The sequence below is a fragment of the Aulonocara sp. 'chitande type north' Nkhata Bay genome, linkage group LG3 (genome assembly GCF_057382095.1).
Source record: "Aulonocara sp. 'chitande type north' Nkhata Bay isolate Kocher_YH1m ecotype deep benthic linkage group LG3, A_spYH_male_GT1.1, whole genome shotgun sequence".
Classification (NCBI taxonomy): Eukaryota; Metazoa; Chordata; class Actinopteri; order Cichliformes; family Cichlidae; genus Aulonocara; species Aulonocara sp. 'chitande type north' Nkhata Bay.
The window spans coordinates 16,119,125-16,135,729 of record NC_141346.1 but is presented as its reverse complement, the minus strand read 5'-3'; the positions used below and the strand labels follow the sequence as shown (position 1 = coordinate 16,135,729).

At 38.4% G+C, this 16,605-nt stretch overlaps 1 long non-coding RNA gene across 1 annotated transcript; it reads left to right on the top strand.

The window, feature by feature from the left end:
* The first annotated feature begins 5,627 nt into the window (after nt 1-5,627).
* Nucleotides 5,628-15,955, top strand: LOC147334183 (uncharacterized). The gene is made up of 3 exons (XR_015128474.1): nt 5,628-5,720; nt 8,264-15,660; nt 15,742-15,955. It is a non-coding gene; the product is annotated as an uncharacterized LOC147334183 (long non-coding RNA).
* The last annotated feature ends 650 nt before the right edge of the window (nt 15,956-16,605 follow it).

The window sequence follows — 16,605 nt, the reverse complement described above, 5'->3', positions numbered from 1 at the left end:
AAAAAGAGTTAAGATACTGTCTGTTATACGTAATATTAATATATTATATAATAAAATATAATAAATATAATAAAAATATAATAAAATAATATTATACGTAATACTTTTTAGTGTTTTTCTATTGGAGCATACAATAGCGTGTGGTAAATTCTCTCCTCGAATGCGGTGCAAATAGTCTACTGGCTGAAACGATTGATCTCCTGATCAATCGAATTATCAACAGACTTAAAGACCGAATTCGTGTTGCGCCGTCATGCGGGAAGGAGTGAAAGTGAAAGCATTAACTGGGGGTGGAGTTAAGAGCAACCAAGCAAACTTTCTGTTAATATTTCAGTGTCACTCATTTAACGATCCCGTTAAATAATCTCCAGCCTTAACGTGGGGGTGGAGATTATTTTAATGGGACCGTTAAATATTAATGTCAAAATTCTTTTGTGTTGTTTTGATCTCCAACTACCCCCCCCCCCCCCCCCCCGCCCCCAAATAGGCTGTCTGTATTACTGATGCGTCATTATTTAAAAAGACCTCATCTTAACCCGGTTTAACTGTTTATTTACTAGGGTAGGGTACTGTCCTTTATACCTAATGCTTATAAGTGCTTCTTTGTTGAATCCTCTGATCTCTGATGAACATTTTAAGCTCACAATACTGGGGAAAAAACAAACGGAAAAAAAACTGAGGGACACTGAAATATTAACAGAAAATTTGCTTGGTTGGTCTTTTTAAATTCAAGTTTCACTTCCTTGCTCAGTATGTTCGCATGGATACTGGGGGGTCGGGGGTTGTTACAAGAAAACAACAGGAAAAGATTGCAAAAGAACCCTGATATATCACCATTGGAAAAATCTTAAGTTGTTGAGAAGCTTTATTGACCTATAAGTTTTTAAACCTACAGAATGTTTGTCTTTTACGTCACTCTTCTTCCTGCTTATGTTTCCTAAACATGATCCTGAAATGGCGGAATCATCGCTGCTATTAAATATTACCGATCAAAAATATAGCTTAAGACGAAAGCTTACGAAAACATTTGACAGAGACGCCCTGAAACAGGCTTATATATTTATTCACACTTAGAAAAAAGATCTACTGAATTTCTTTTACAGCTAAAAACCTCAACAATGTGATTTACGGGTGTGGTAAATTCTCTCCTCAAATGTGCTGCAAATACTGGCTGAAACGACATTAACTAGAAATTGACATCAAAGACAGATTCTTAAATGCAAAGTGATGGTGAGTCAGAATGTATTTCTGTACGTCTGTCTGTTAAAGTGCGCTACAGTCATTTCATAACTAATAAATGTCTGAACAAGCACTCACCTGAGTTTGACCGATGATGGGATTTAATAGGATTTTCATAGATTTCAGTGGGGTCAATGATAGATTCTCCTGATCAATCGAATTATCAACAGACTTAAAGACCGAATTCGTGTTGCGCCGTCACACGGGGAAAAGTGAAAGTGAAAGGGTGAGGTGGGGGTGGGGATTATGGTGGAGAACATGATCCTAAAATGGCAGAATTCATCGCTGCTATTAAATATTACCGATCAAAAATATAGCTTAAGACTACGAAAAACTTTTGTCAGAGACACAAGGCTTATATATACGGAAGAGTAGAGCTGCCACCCAGGCAAAAGAAAAAATAGAAGTCTATCACGTTATAACGTGCTAACAAGATACTTTTCATGTTTGAACAACATAATATCACGTTATTACAATATACAGAATTATCACGTTTGTACAATATAATATTTATATTGTACGAACGTGATAATTATATTGTTTGAACAATAAAGTTTTCACGTTATAACATATCTTTTATTGTTCGAGCATGATATATTGCCGTAAAACATCGTGAAGTGGGTGACAGTGCAGATCAGAGTGCGAGAAAATGGCTCGTTTATTGGAATTAATTAAGTTCTATTTTATGCTTGGATTGAGGCATGGGGAGATTTTGCTGTTATTGAGCAGTTTGGACAGTATTGTGATAAGCATGCGTACACTTAGAAGAAACCTAAAACGCATGGGACTGTACAGGAGAAAGAATGAGTCTAAAGGTCCAGTTTTGTTTATTGATCAAAGCCTGAACAGCTACGCATAGTGTCCAGTAGAGGGCTCTGTTGCTTAGTTAGCGGAAAGCTGCACTTCCAGCTCAGACCGGTTTTTGTGGCGCACATGTCCCAGTAGGCAGCCCTCAATGAAGCGTGCAGCAGCGTGATACGGGACTCTAGCGAAATTAACAATTTGCAGCCCTTGGAATATAGAGCGAGGTACATGTTTCAAGTTGTATTTAATTGCTTAGTTGATATTTTGTTGTATTTGCTGCTTTATTTGAGTTTATATTTGTAATAAGCGTCTAAGAAAATTTATTTTGTGTTTCTGTTTAGTTTTCACGGTGCATTGGCGCACCTCAGCACTGTTAGATTCTGAATGAATCTCAAAGTAAAAATTACTGCACCCGTCGAGGCTCTCTATTTCTTCCTTGGTCCGAGGGACTGCTACAATGAGTCCGATCCGATTGAGGTGGCAGGATTTCTTATTGATCAACTGGAGCGACACGGGAGGCTCCATGGATACAAACTACACCACCTGAACTGCATTCAGGCAGGTTATGTTGTCACGCAGAGTACTGTGAGACATTTACTGAAATATCTTGACCCTTACAGTGTTGAGCAACGACGCAGAAATCGCCTAATGCGACGCACGTATGTAAATCCTGGACCAAATTTCATGTAGCATGTTGACTCCTATGACAAACTAGTTCCAGAAACGGACTAGCTTTTTACGTAGCAAATTACACAGATAAAGTCAAACGAGCATCACTCTCATCTTACAATACTCTCGTGGTAAGCACGCACACAGTATTAACTCACACAGGAATGCAAGTAAATACGTTACTCCTCCGACACACCTCTCATCTGTGCAGAACTGCGCTGAACACGTTCCCAACCGGAAGTACAGATACCGAGGTGCATCATGGGTAACGCAGTCTAAAACAGTTACAGTGAACAAGCGGACTTTTAACACAGATCCCTATCTGATTGACTTGGGTAAAAGAGAAGACTTTCAAACAGCAGATCATCTGATACTTGATTCTCACCGAAGATGAGTGCCACTGTGAAAACAGGAACAAGGCGACAAGGGAAATTTCCTTGGTCTTGAAATCCCTTCAGTAAAATTCTACCCATGGATTTCCACACTTCTTCCTACCATTTAGGAGACAGTGATGGCACTCTGAACTCTTCTCCTTCAGCTGCAGCTGAAAAATAAAGGTGGCAACTGGAACCAAAATTGGTTCTTTAGACTGATGCCATAGAAGAACCTTTTTTGGCGCCACAAAGAACCTTTCAAACAATGGTTCTTTGAAGAACCATTTCTTTCAGTGGTTCATTGAAGAACCTTTAAAGGTGCCCCAGAGAACCATCAAGAAGTGGTTCTTTGGGGCAACTTTAATGGTTTTATAATGAACCTTTTTTAAAAATGATTCTTTAAAAAACCACTTTAAAGAACCTTTTTTTGAAATGGTTCTTTAAAGAACCATTTTAAATATTTAAAAAATAAAATGTAACATAAATTGAATTTGAGTAGGGTAAAATAAATACGAGCACAGCATAGACATATATTAATGGTTTATTGCCATTTTGTAGTATACCAAAAGACAAAGAGGCATTTTAACCCTTAGCACAACATCACTACTAATACATGTCACATATTAGTCATTTAAACAGTAATAATTAAATATTTTTACTATACTATAAATAAATATATATAAATACTATATCTATAGATAACACAACAATTAACACGTGTATTGTTTAATTAATAAAACATCAGAAAATGATAGAAACACATTAGAAATGTTAGATTTATATTGTTTATTGTCATTTATGCTTAGAAATATTTAACCATATATGCTTAGAGGTGTATAAACGATTGTGTAGTGATAGGATGTGTGATATTTGGAAGTCTGCATAGACTTGGTGTGCATTCCAGAGTGTTACTTATATATATATATATATATATATATATATATATAAGTATATATATATACTTATTTTCCACCCTGATTTACGAATAAATTCTTTACAAATCCTACCATGTGAATTCATGGATTTTTTTTCACATTCTGTCTCTCACAGTTGAAGTGTACCTCTGGTGCAAATTACTGACCTCTGTCATCATTTTAGGTGGGGGAACTTGCACAATCGGTGGCTGACTAAATACTTTTTTGCCCCACTGTATGTATAATCATAAGTACAGTTTATAGGGAAAAAACGAGTTTGTACAATTCTAGTGATCTTGAAAGTCCATTTTTAGTGTGACCAACTTTATTCTTCATCACAGCCTGGAATCTCTCAGTCAAACTTTCTTGTAATTTCTTTCTTTTTTTTTTTTTTTGTGTCCCGTTTGGATCTTTAGCCATCAGAATTGTTGTCTTAAGGCCAAGAAAGATGCCAAGCAGATTTATTTTACCAAGTGGATCATCATGGCCTTGCCATATTGGTCCATTTGATTGACCGTTATTATAATTATAATTTATTTTATTTTCAGTTGCTACAAACGGGACAGACATGACTGGGGGATAGGACAGGGAGAGAGAATGAAAGAAAGAGAGGGAGAGAAAGAAAACCAAAGGGGAGAAGAGACGGTGAGAAGGGGGGGAAGAAAAAAAAAAAAAAACAAACAACAAAAAAAAAAAAAAAACACCTGGGTCACCTGTATGGAGAAAACTTTCTTGTAATTTATTTTAATAGTCTTCAAGAATAGCTATCCTGGCTTCTTGAAGGACATCCAAAGGTCTTCTTTGGGTGCTCCTACCTTTTATTCTGTCCTCTGTCAGGATGTATCCCACACTGCTTCAATAATGTTGAGATCCAAGCTCTGGGGAGGCTAATTTGTGACTGATCTTGTTCTGTTATGTGTTTTTCTATCTAGACATGCTTTTACTGCATTTTCAGTGTGTTTGAGATCACCGCCATAGTAAAAAAATGTTACGAACCAGACACTTCCCATATGATATAACATTGTGTACTTTTCTGTGTTCATATTTCAATCAGTTTGGACACCAAAGGTTAAAATGCAGCCTGAAAAATGAAAGAGACCCCAGCATGAGCTACAGATGGCTGTAGACAATCTTTTGTGCTTCTGAACTCCTACATACATATGTAAGAGTTCAGGAGAGAAGTATGAATTGTTTCTTGGCAACCACCAACTGAAGAGCCACACAACAGTAGTTCATCATTTGAGTTATGCAGTTAGGTGCCTTTTTATACTTGAATTAAAAATATATATTCTGGAAATGGTCAGCTACAAGGAGTGGATTGAAAAGGATGTGGAAAAATAGCAGCCATTGCCCAAAGAAAAACTTTGAAAGACCTTAAAAAAGTCTAGAGAAACATTGTTCAATAGCACTTGAAAACATTACATGAAAGTCTGACTCATCTGCAGTAAAATATGAAAAAATGACGGGTGATTCAAGACTTTTGCAGTGTTGTAACTGTTTTGTTGTTGCTGTTGTTTGTATTTTTGTGTGTGTGCATAAAGAGTTCTGCTAGAGCAGCAGTTTCAATCAGCTCTGCTATCACTTGTACTGCCTGCACTGACGTCCTCTGTGTGTGTGTTTCATTGTGCAGAGAGTGATCCAGCTGCAGTCTCTCCAGCAGTAGGAACAGAATACGTCACTTATGGGCAAATCATCATCAAAGACAAGAAAAAAAAGTCAGGTACAGCTGATCTTCATTTTCTCCATCATAGCCAGTTCTCTAAATTGTAAAATCAGAATGCTACAAGCTTGGTGTAATGTTTATTTATTTAATGTTCATAATATCCACCATCCTAGTCTGCTCACATATTGATTAACACCAGCTTATAAATACATTTCGAAAGTTTTGCTTGTCTTCGTATTGGCTGCTGTAGAAAGTCAGAATCTGTCACCAGGATCCTGGAAGTTATATTTCACTAGCCAAATTTCCTGTCAGCACAAGGAACTGAAATTACGTGCGCACACACACACACAGTTAGTTTTGCCATGTATATACACTACAGGTCAAACAAACAATCCAGTTTTTCCAGATTTATTGAAAATTCTCCACGTTAATGTCTCATTGCACTCTAAAATGAAATGAAAGCATTGTACAAAAAGACAACTGGAATTAAACAAGAAATTATAGAATTTATATTCTAAACTTCTGACTCATCAAAGTAGCCGCCTTTCGCAGATATAACAGCTGGGCACACGCATGTCATTCTCTCTACAATAGAAATCAAATATTCTTGAGAAAGTTCTTCCCTTATGTGTTGCAGAAGTTCCCATAAATGTTTCACTTAGGCTGTGTTGCTTTCACTCTTCTGTCCAGTTCATCCCAAACCAGCTTGAATGGGTTTCAGTCTGGAGACTGTGCTGGCCACTCCATGTTTTCAAGCCTACCATCTTCTTCTTTTTTCCTGAGGTAGTGCTGGCATAGCTTGCACTAATGTGTTGGGTCATTATCTTGCTGTAGGATGAACCACTGACCAACTAGACACATACCAGAGTGTATGATGGTCTGTCTCACTTCTGTTGTTATTTGCTTTTTCTTGCCATTTTCGTAGCAACACACTACTTTCTGCAGCACAATACTGTTCAGCTGATGCATGTATGGTACCATAATCTGTTCCAGCACTTCTTTTATGTTGGAGCACAAACATAAAAACACAATTACTTACTCCTGGTTCCCAATAACCTTGTTGTTGACACCGTTAGGTTCCCCCAGCTCACAGAGGCCCCCTGAGTTCAACAAAGGATGCTGTTTAGGTGTTTAGGCTGTCTTCCTCCCTGCTCATTTCTGTGTGCTCGGTGCGTCTAGAATCCTACCCAGTGTCCCATGTACCGCATGACTCCTGGAAAGGCTAAATAGAGGGGTCATCCTGAGAAATCCAATGTAGGAATTAGTAGCACCAGCTTTCAAGGCTTAATCAACCTCCATTGCTGCAGAACAGCTTTTAATTGTTAATCCGTTTTGTGTTCCCTGAAACAAAGTCCTTTTACATAATACTGAAATTATTTTTCAGTTTTTATGGGTAACCTTACCTTACCCAAACCTTACGTCAAAATCTTACATCTTTTTTTCTAAAACAGCTGAATTATGGTTTCCAAAACAAACATAAAATAATGAAAATTAGATTTTTGCTGTGGCACCAGGACAGTGTGTGAGTCAAAACCGACGACAGTGTATGTGATGAATGAGCATAGCACATGTAACTCATCATTCTTAGTGTCATGTTAGGTCTCAATTGACTCTCTTTACTCAGGTAGAGTGTGACTCCTTCAACTCAGGCACTTGTGTTTTGGGCCACATCTGGTCGATAGAACATTGGGTAGAATCATAACTGAGGCTTATGTGCCAAAGCATCTCAGATGACGCCTAGATAAGTTCGCTACCTAGGTTTGGTGAACACAGACTTTTGTTGATTATGTTACTGTAACTATGAGACATTCAAACTCTCCATTAAAGCAAAGAATTATTTTCTAACCTAGTCCTACATTTAAAACCACAACAGCTTCTTCCTGTTATTGACTTTAGCTGGTGTGAAGCTGATAAAATTCTCATTGCTGTGTGTTCTGGTTTGGCTAATAATAGTGATAGGTGAGAAGCTGTTGCTTTTCTGCCTTGTGGTGACTTGCATCAGTCTGTGCTAAAAAAAAAAGAAAATAATATCATTGTGGTATTTGACCTTCCTTTTTCACAAAACACCCACCCAGTTCAATGTGGTCATTCTGTGTTTCTTTGAAGAGGTATTCAGATGAGATAACTGTGAAAAATTGTTGCAGTTATTAAATTTAACTGACACTTCTAAAATAAATAATCCCTCAGCTCTGTGTTGTATCTAAGATTAGACAGAGGCTTGTTTTTTTGTTGTTGTTTTTTTAGTGATCATGTTTAGAAGAGCAGAACATGTTCATATCAGGCAGGGTCGATCAACCATAGCACACTACAAAATAATTACATTATAGTATAATATAATATATTATAAAATGTTTTAGCATTATTTGATACACATAGATACTCAATAACCCAGCGCAGGACCATCTGTGATGAACTGGCAGAGTCTGAACAGTGCCAGTGGCATTTATGTACAACCTCAGTGTGTCAGTACACTTTGAGTAATACACAAATAACAAATTGTGGTAATCAGAAGTGGTAAAGCATACAGTATGCTGCAATAATATAACAGTACTATTGCAGCTGCTCTACTTACAGAAATGTATATGTACTTTACTCTGCAGAGAGTGATTCAGCTGCAGTGTACTCAGGAGTGAGAACAGAAGACATCAATTACGGACAAATAGCCTTCAGACCAAAGAGGAAAAAAGGTAAAGCTGCTCTGCATCTTTGAACTGGTACTTATACAACGCTATTCATCTATACAATTTAAGGCAATAAATTAAGATGATCAAAGATCTAAAGTCGCTTCAAAGTGAATTCAGTCTGAATTTGAACTCTAAAGACAGCAATGCTAACATCATGGTCTAAAAAACCTAAAGTAAGACTATCAAGGACATAACATAAAAATACAAACAAAAAAATACTATTATGACCAAATGGCCTGATCAAGAGTCCAGTGCACTTTTAAAAAGAAGGACTGCATCGACCAGCCCAACAGCACCAAAAGACCTGAAAGACCACAGAAGACAATTAAGGTGCTCGTGTCAAATTTGGAGTTGCTGATTCTCAACACAGCTACTTCATACTGAGCTGCAAATCCCTCTAATGCACACTGGAGGTTACCAACATATGAGGCCAGAAGAACCACATCATAATAGAAAGGTCATACCAAGGCCACCAAAGCAGAAACACTCCACCTCTTAGCTCCACCCAGAAATTGTATCCATAAATGTTAGGAACAGAATCAGTGGTGAAGTGCAGCCATGACAGATTCCAGTTGGAATTCATGAGGAATTAAAGATCTCGTGAATTGGACCATCTGTCAGACACAACCAATACTTACCAGAGATTTGGGTGTGCCTGGTTTGTCCAGCATCCTCCCCACTACCTGGTCCAACTTAGCATCAGGTAGTGATCACTTGACAGCTCTGGTCCTCTTTTACCTGAGTGGAGAGACTGTGGTCCAACAACAAAACACCCCTTGGGTTCAATCCTACCCTGGAAGCAGCCAAGGAGAGAGGTGCTCGTGGGGGAACTGGAGCTTAACCCATAGGGTCCAGCAACACATAGTCTGAACGAAACATGTGGACCTGCCCTCTGCTGGGTCTATCACTCACATCAGGGCCAGAGGTCCTGCCAGTCCAATCCCTGATTAATCTGGCTTTAAGAGCAGGGAAATACTGTGTAAATGTGTTTATGTTCCCAGTACCATCACTCTTCTTTGTATTTATGCCTGTTGGCTCATGTTTCTTCAGCAGTGATTTTGTTTCTTTGCACAAAAAATATACGTTTGTTTTATGTGTGTTTCTCACGTGGTTACGTGATCACGTGGTGGAATTCACCAAAATGTCAGATGCAAAGTTTGACTTGTTCTGGTTTGGTTGCGGCTAACATGTCTGCTTTCAGTCACAGTAATTTGAACATTTGATCTCATTAACAGAGAATTGTTAGTTTTTCTTTTGACATTTTACAATTATGTTTAATCAAATTTTGTAGTCATAAAGAAAAATGGAGGATTACTCATTAAAAGTTACTTATAAAAACTCCTCACTGTATAATTTCCCCCTTCATTGCAAATTACCACCCATATTGTACACTTAAATTCTGAAATTATCTTTGATAAAGTTAATGCTTTTGACATCTTGACAGGTTGACCACATACATTCATCTTGCTGATTATGATCATTAAATGTTATTTGATTGGGAAGATTGAGTTTAACATTTTTCTGATACAGACCATGAGACTGATGAGCTGCACTGAGTTTAAAGCTGTTTGCTTATTTGCAAAACACTACACAGTTCTACCATACTCATTTAAATGAAACCAATACTGATAAAAGGCTAAAAACCAAACATTTTTAAAATCATGAGTTCATTTAATATACAGGAAAAAAGCCATCCAAGCCTAACTGGCCCTGTGAAAAAATGCTGAATATATATTTTTAATTTCAGCCACACTGCAGGGTTTACCAGTATGTATGGTCTCTAACATTATGCCAAAGCATCCTAAATATAATTAAAATAAATTATGACTATGCCACCCCATAATATCTTTCTTTATTTTGTCTATTGAGAGATGGAATTGCTGCTGCGAGTTTGGATCATTGTCATGCTCCACAATCCAAGTGTGCTCGAGCTTCAGGACATCAACTGATGGTTTTCTCCTGCAAAATGTTCTGATAGAGGATAATTCATTGTTCCACCAATTAAGCAGCAAAGCAGTCCCAGACCGCCACACTAGCATCACCAAGTCTGACTGCTGGTATGATGTTCTGCATTCACGGTGTGTTTAGTTGACATTGGACCATTATCAAAGATGATTTAATCTGTGAAATTAAATCTGGCAGCACTGGTTTCAGTCAGTTCCTCCTGTATTAGGTCAGTTTAAATACCCAGGAAATGGGACTTTGCTTGAAGCTAACTACTAGCGTTAGAAGGTTAGCAGTAGGTTTAACGTTCATCATGTTCACCATCTTCTCAGTATGCTAACATTTGGTGATTTGGATGATGATGAGGAAATGATGACGAGTTTCAAAGGTTTTTTCACTATAATCCTGGAGCTGTCACTATGAGACGTATGAAGACATGAACGGAAAAGTCTAGAGATCCTTAACTGAGTGCACCGAGCCTCTGAAACTGTTCTTTAATAGAATGAATCAACCTTTTTTTGTGAACATTTTTAAAGTTCTGCATGTAAAACCACAGTAGCTACTTCCTGTTTACCCCAGTTAGTTTGAAGCTGGTGAGAATTGTCTCTGCTGTGCGCTCTGGTTTAGCCAATAGCAGTGTTCATGCAGTGAGAACCTGCTTGCTTTGTGCTTTGTGGTGAAGTGCATCAGTCTGCATTGAAAGAAGATGGCAGCTTTGTGGTCGCCCACCTTCCTTTTCACAAAAATACCCCCCAGCTCTTTCTGGTCATTTGTTGTTTTACAGTAGAGATGCTTTGAGAAGAGAACTCTAAACATCTGCTGCGGTTTATGCAACCTGTCACTTCATCTAACCGAATGCTTAGATTAAGCTAATGCAATGATAAGAATAGATAAGTATAATTCACTTTAATTGGCTGGTCAAAAAGAAAATCCTTGACTCTGGGTAGCGCATAAAATGGCGGCGAAGACTTGTTTTTTCATTTTAGTGCTGCTGTTTGTGATCTGCTCAGCCTGTTAATCTTAGGGTGGAGTGAGAAAGAAGAAGCTGGCTGTGTCTGAGCTGGTTCCCTTTGAAGTCTGAACTGGGACTGTGTGTGATGCAGAGAGGTGGAGACTGGAGGGCTTGATTGAACTACAAAGCTTGTAGGCTAATCATGTTTCCTGTTGTTTTGTTTGTTTGTTTTTAATAACTGTGTGTGTTTGTGTTCAGACTGTAAACCAGAGCCAGATGTCGTCTACTCTTCACTGAAGTAGTCCACCAGTCCAACCATTGATGTCCAGCTGCTGGTCTCTAACTGGTCCCCCAGCACCTCCACAGACACATCCATATGTTGAAAAGATTTCTTTTTGATGTTTTGTGTCTTTTATTTCACTTATTACATCCTCCTCCACTTACAAATTCAGGGTTGCAGTGGGACTGGAGCCTATCCCAGCTGCCGTAGGACAAGTTTCAGGGTACACCTTCAGCAGGTCCCCGTTCTTGCAGGGCTAACACAGAGAGAGAATTTAGACTCATCAACTAACTTAACCCCACTAATTGCATGTTGTTGGGCTGTGGGAGGAAGCCAAAGTACCTGCAGAGACCCACACAAACGCAAGGAGAACATGCAAACTTCAACATCAGCGATATTAATATAAATATTTTAATATATCTTATGTTGTCAGTAACTTTACTGTTATTTCCATTCTTGTTTGTTGGATCCAGCTCGTGTTCTCATGGCAGCGATCTGATTTCTTATTAAACTTTTGTTCTCTTGTGTGTTTCTCACGTGGTTCTGTGGGTTTCATTGAGTTGTCAAGTGACAAATGTGAACAGTTCCGATTTGGTTGTGGCTAACCGAAACACTCAGTGCTGCAGTCAGTACAGTCAGTTTGAAAAGGAGTTAACTTGAACATCGGTGTATAACCATAGACAGTTTTTCATTGTATTACATTACAACAGTTTTTCATCAAATGATATAGACGAGAACAAACACAGTGCTGCTAGTAGAAAATCATTAATTGACTGTTTATTGTTATCGTTATCAATTATTACTATTATTATTATTATTATTATTATTAGTAGTAGTAGTAGTAATATTGCTACTCCCCCTGGGAAACATTCATAGTATCTGTCTCTATACTTTGAAATGAAAACAAAAGACTTTAGTTTTTGTCTGATAAACTAATAATAAACTAATAATTCATGAACATGTGACTCAGACTTCATACTTTTATGAAGTATAATGAGAGCACATTATAATGAAGCACATTTCCTGACCCAGCACAGAGCCCCTCCTCTTAAACCTGTCACTGAAGCTTGAAGTGGCCGTGCTGATTGTCTATTGTCATCTACTGTTAAAACCGGGTCACACAGTGGGGCAGCTTTTAAATTTATATTTATACATTTTAAATGACATTAATGCCACTAACCGGAGAGGTTTCATTTGTCTTCTGACCTGGAAGCATCTCAGGATGACTTCACAGTAAATACATTTGGATAAAAGCCAAAGTAACAGTCCGTAAAATCCTAAAAACAAGTGACCTCATTTCATTTGTTAGCACTCAGTTTAAAGCAGCACACAGTCAGAGACCTGAAACAGCAACAGGAAATAAAATGAGAGCAGCACCACAAACACATAAAAAGACAAACAGCATGAAGTTTAACCAGTGACTTTGCCTCAATACCAAACAGAAAATCCCTCTTTGATTTAGTACAGATTAATTACTGAATTACAGGAAAGAAAAATATAATTAAATAGAGTCCATGACCCCAAATTATTGATTCATAATCATAACAATAATTATAATAACAATAGTAGTAGTAGTAATAAACTTCTCAGATCAGATCAGTGTCACATTTAACCTGGTCACAAAGCCCAAACGCTCTGATGCTCACAGTGTTTATTTAATCCCATCATGAAAACATACTTAAGTGAAAATAGTTTTTATCCACAGTTAATTAAAATAAAACAATGTCATCTTATCAGGAAGTGCAAATCCTCACTGTTTTAAGTGTGCTGTGGAAGTGTCATTGGTTATTTGATAGTCAAACATCTCCCTCTAGTGGCCATAAATAAACAATTCACATTTACACCGCTAATTCATCAGGACAGCTAAAGACTCAAGACTGTTCTTTCCTTAGACTGTACAGAAAAATACTTCTTCTACTGCGTGTCTTTCATATTAAAAGCTGTTTGCGAATGGCTGTAAGGCTTTAATGTGAAAATATCAGAGCAAGTTTGAACAACCTTACCAATATAAACACTGCAAATAAACATAAACCACAAGAAAATATAGACTCAGTGTGTCTGATTTGTGCTTTTGTATTAATGTAGTTTAAAAAAAGGGTCAAAGTCAATATTTTACATCAGCTTTTAATGGGTATAATAACGTTATGGTCCACAGGCAGGACTTTGTTTTTCATTTCATATAGTGAAATGTGGGCTCAACATGTTTAAAATGATAAAGATCCACAGAAGCAAATCCTAGACTCCAGTTTTTCATCATTCAGTGCTGCAGTTTGTTTTTCACCTGGTGTTGCCAGCAGCAGAGTTCAGTTGGCAAATTATGGGAACTGAATAATTCGATTTCCAGTTACATTAGACATGTACAAACATGATCATCAGCTGCAAACATCCCTAAATTTTACCTCTAGGGAAGATGGAGTTAGCATGAATCTGAGAAACAAAATTAAAAAAAGTTGTTTTTTTTTAGATTAGTTTTATTTAGTTTGTTTTGTTTTTGTCACCTTGTCAGGCTTAAGCTGGCGTTGTATTCACATTATTAAACTCTTGAGATCACAAACTCATGAGAAACGTTACTAAAATTAAACACTTCTTTCAAATTGTACAAATAAGGTGGACAACAAACTACAAATTGATTTTCAGTCAAATCTTCTCTGATGTCCGACTTTTACAACCAGACTTGATGTGACGCTGGCTGTCTCTTTATACCTGATATTAGGTCACCCTGACTCCTCCCTTAGTAACAATAAAACAGGCTTTGGCCTCTCGGGGATTCCCGTGATGGTTTTAGTTTATTTTTCAGTCATTTTTTTCACTTCCCATGTGTTTACACACTCCTACAGTAAGTGTAACACACACAGATTCGAGGTCTGAATATCTGTCTCAGATGTGGGAAAAATATGACAACCAATAAAATTGTAAATGGGAGGGAACAGCAGTTGTCCTCAACTCACCAGTCTGTTAGTAGGTCAGCAACCACCCCGGCCTCAGCAAGCCAATCCTCCCTTGAGGCTGTGGTATACAGTAGGCCCAGCCTGCACAGACACACAAAATATCAGCTCATCAGCATTTTAATAATGCAGAGAGCAACAAACTGTTCACCATATACATTTATAATCTAAGCCATCTTGAGTCTGGCCATATGTCACACCTGCACACAGAGACACAATGTCACAGCAGTGTTTACAGTGCAGAGACTGTTATCTGCAAACATCCCTCACCACACAGCCTTGTGCTGTTGGAGGCTTCTTGCTGTTAAAGGGGGGATTTTATTATCATTACTAAATGTTTGCTCACAGTGTGAGAGGTGGGACTTTCTCTCTAACGGTTCAGTATAAAACACCTTGAAGGAATGTTGATTTGCTGATATTTGATTGATATTTGATAAACATTAACTGAAATGAACACAGCTAACTTCCCCTCAGGGACTTCTGAGAAACTGACTCATCCATAAACCTGGATTTCAGTCGTGTAAAGACTTGTTTTTGTTTACTTTGGAATTTATTTTCCAGCTGCAGCTCTCACAGCTGCTCCATCAGAGTTGAACTACAAAGGAAAACTAACACATTGTAAGGTACTTTAGATGAACTTATCATCTTATAGTGAGAGATAAATCAGACTAATGTACAATGAATAATCTGCACTGAGACAATTTAAGATTGTTTAAGATTTGAGTCCAAGGCTGAAATCAAATAGTCAGAACATTTTCTGCTCCGTCTTTTCCTCACTCGGTGGACATCCATGGAAAACACGATGAGTTGAAGGAAAAGTTCCCACAGTGTTCCTTCATACAGGTCATATAAACATGTATGAATATCTAACACATTATTACCAGGGTTAAAAATACACAGTGATATTTCTCATCCACTTGATCCTTTAAAATATGTTAGTCTTTTTATCTTTCCAAAGCCAACATTTCAAAGTGCGGCACAGAGGAAAGAACTTAATGTGAAGAAGGTTTTAATAAATTGTCATATGCTGTGGGAGTGTCTGGTCGGGTGTGGTCCAGGCTCCTGTTGTCCGTCCCCTGGGGTGGAGTTGGCCAGCTCATCACCTGCTTCCAATTTCCGGGGCTCCATCTAGAGGGCTTTTAAGCCAGCACTGCCTGCTACTCCTCGCCAGTTCTTCCTGCTACCACCCGTGGTAAACTTGGCCTCCTCTGTGCTCAGACTCTGTGTGCCTGGATCGTGGGTTAATGTGTCCCCCGTCTCCTGTATTCTCCAGATTCATCACCCGTCGTACTCACCAGCAGTGCTGGTTCTGTTTCCGTCCCGTTCTCCCGTCTGCCCAGAACCCGAGGACCACACATTCATCTTCTCCTCAGCCCTCCAGCCCGTACTTCAACCTCCCTGGACACCTTGGAACCTGGACCAGCCTCCCCACACTCTCAACCATCCCTGGAATGCTCCCACGGCAACCCCTTCCCCGCCTAAAATGTTTTCAAGTAAGCCCAAGACTCTCCACTAGTACCACTCACCTCTGCCCTTTAATTTTCTCTGCAATATTGTAATGTCCTTACTTTGCTTTATAAAGAACTTTGAGCCAACTGTTTGATTTGATGCTACATAAATAAAACTGAATTGAACTCAACTGAGTGACGGCCCAAAGACTGCACAAAAACAGTGGCACGGTCTGATGTACCACCAACTACACATGCGTCCATGCAGGCGGCATCCTTCAAGTTGATTTCAAAGAAGTATAAAGTATAATTTATGGTCAACAAATGTGTAAAATAGTAAATAATCTGATTCTAGTAAAGTGTGTTTCTGCTCTCCTGCAGCAGTCAAAGCACTTTATGCATTCATACAAGCACTTTTTTTCTATAACAAGTGCTTTCTGTCTAATATTCATAAATCCATACTCCAGTGCATGCCTCAGACCAACTTGGTGTTAATATCTTGCCCAAAGATGTTTGACATGCAGACTGGGGCTCAGCCATCAACCTTCCAATAAGTAAGTGACCTGCTCTACCTCCTGAGCTACAGCCACCCCAAATGTACATCCTCACGCTTGTTTCCATTTGGACAGCAAGCAAAGGGAGGGGCTGTTCTCTCCCGCTGGATATTTGCTTCCTCACAGTCCTACAAA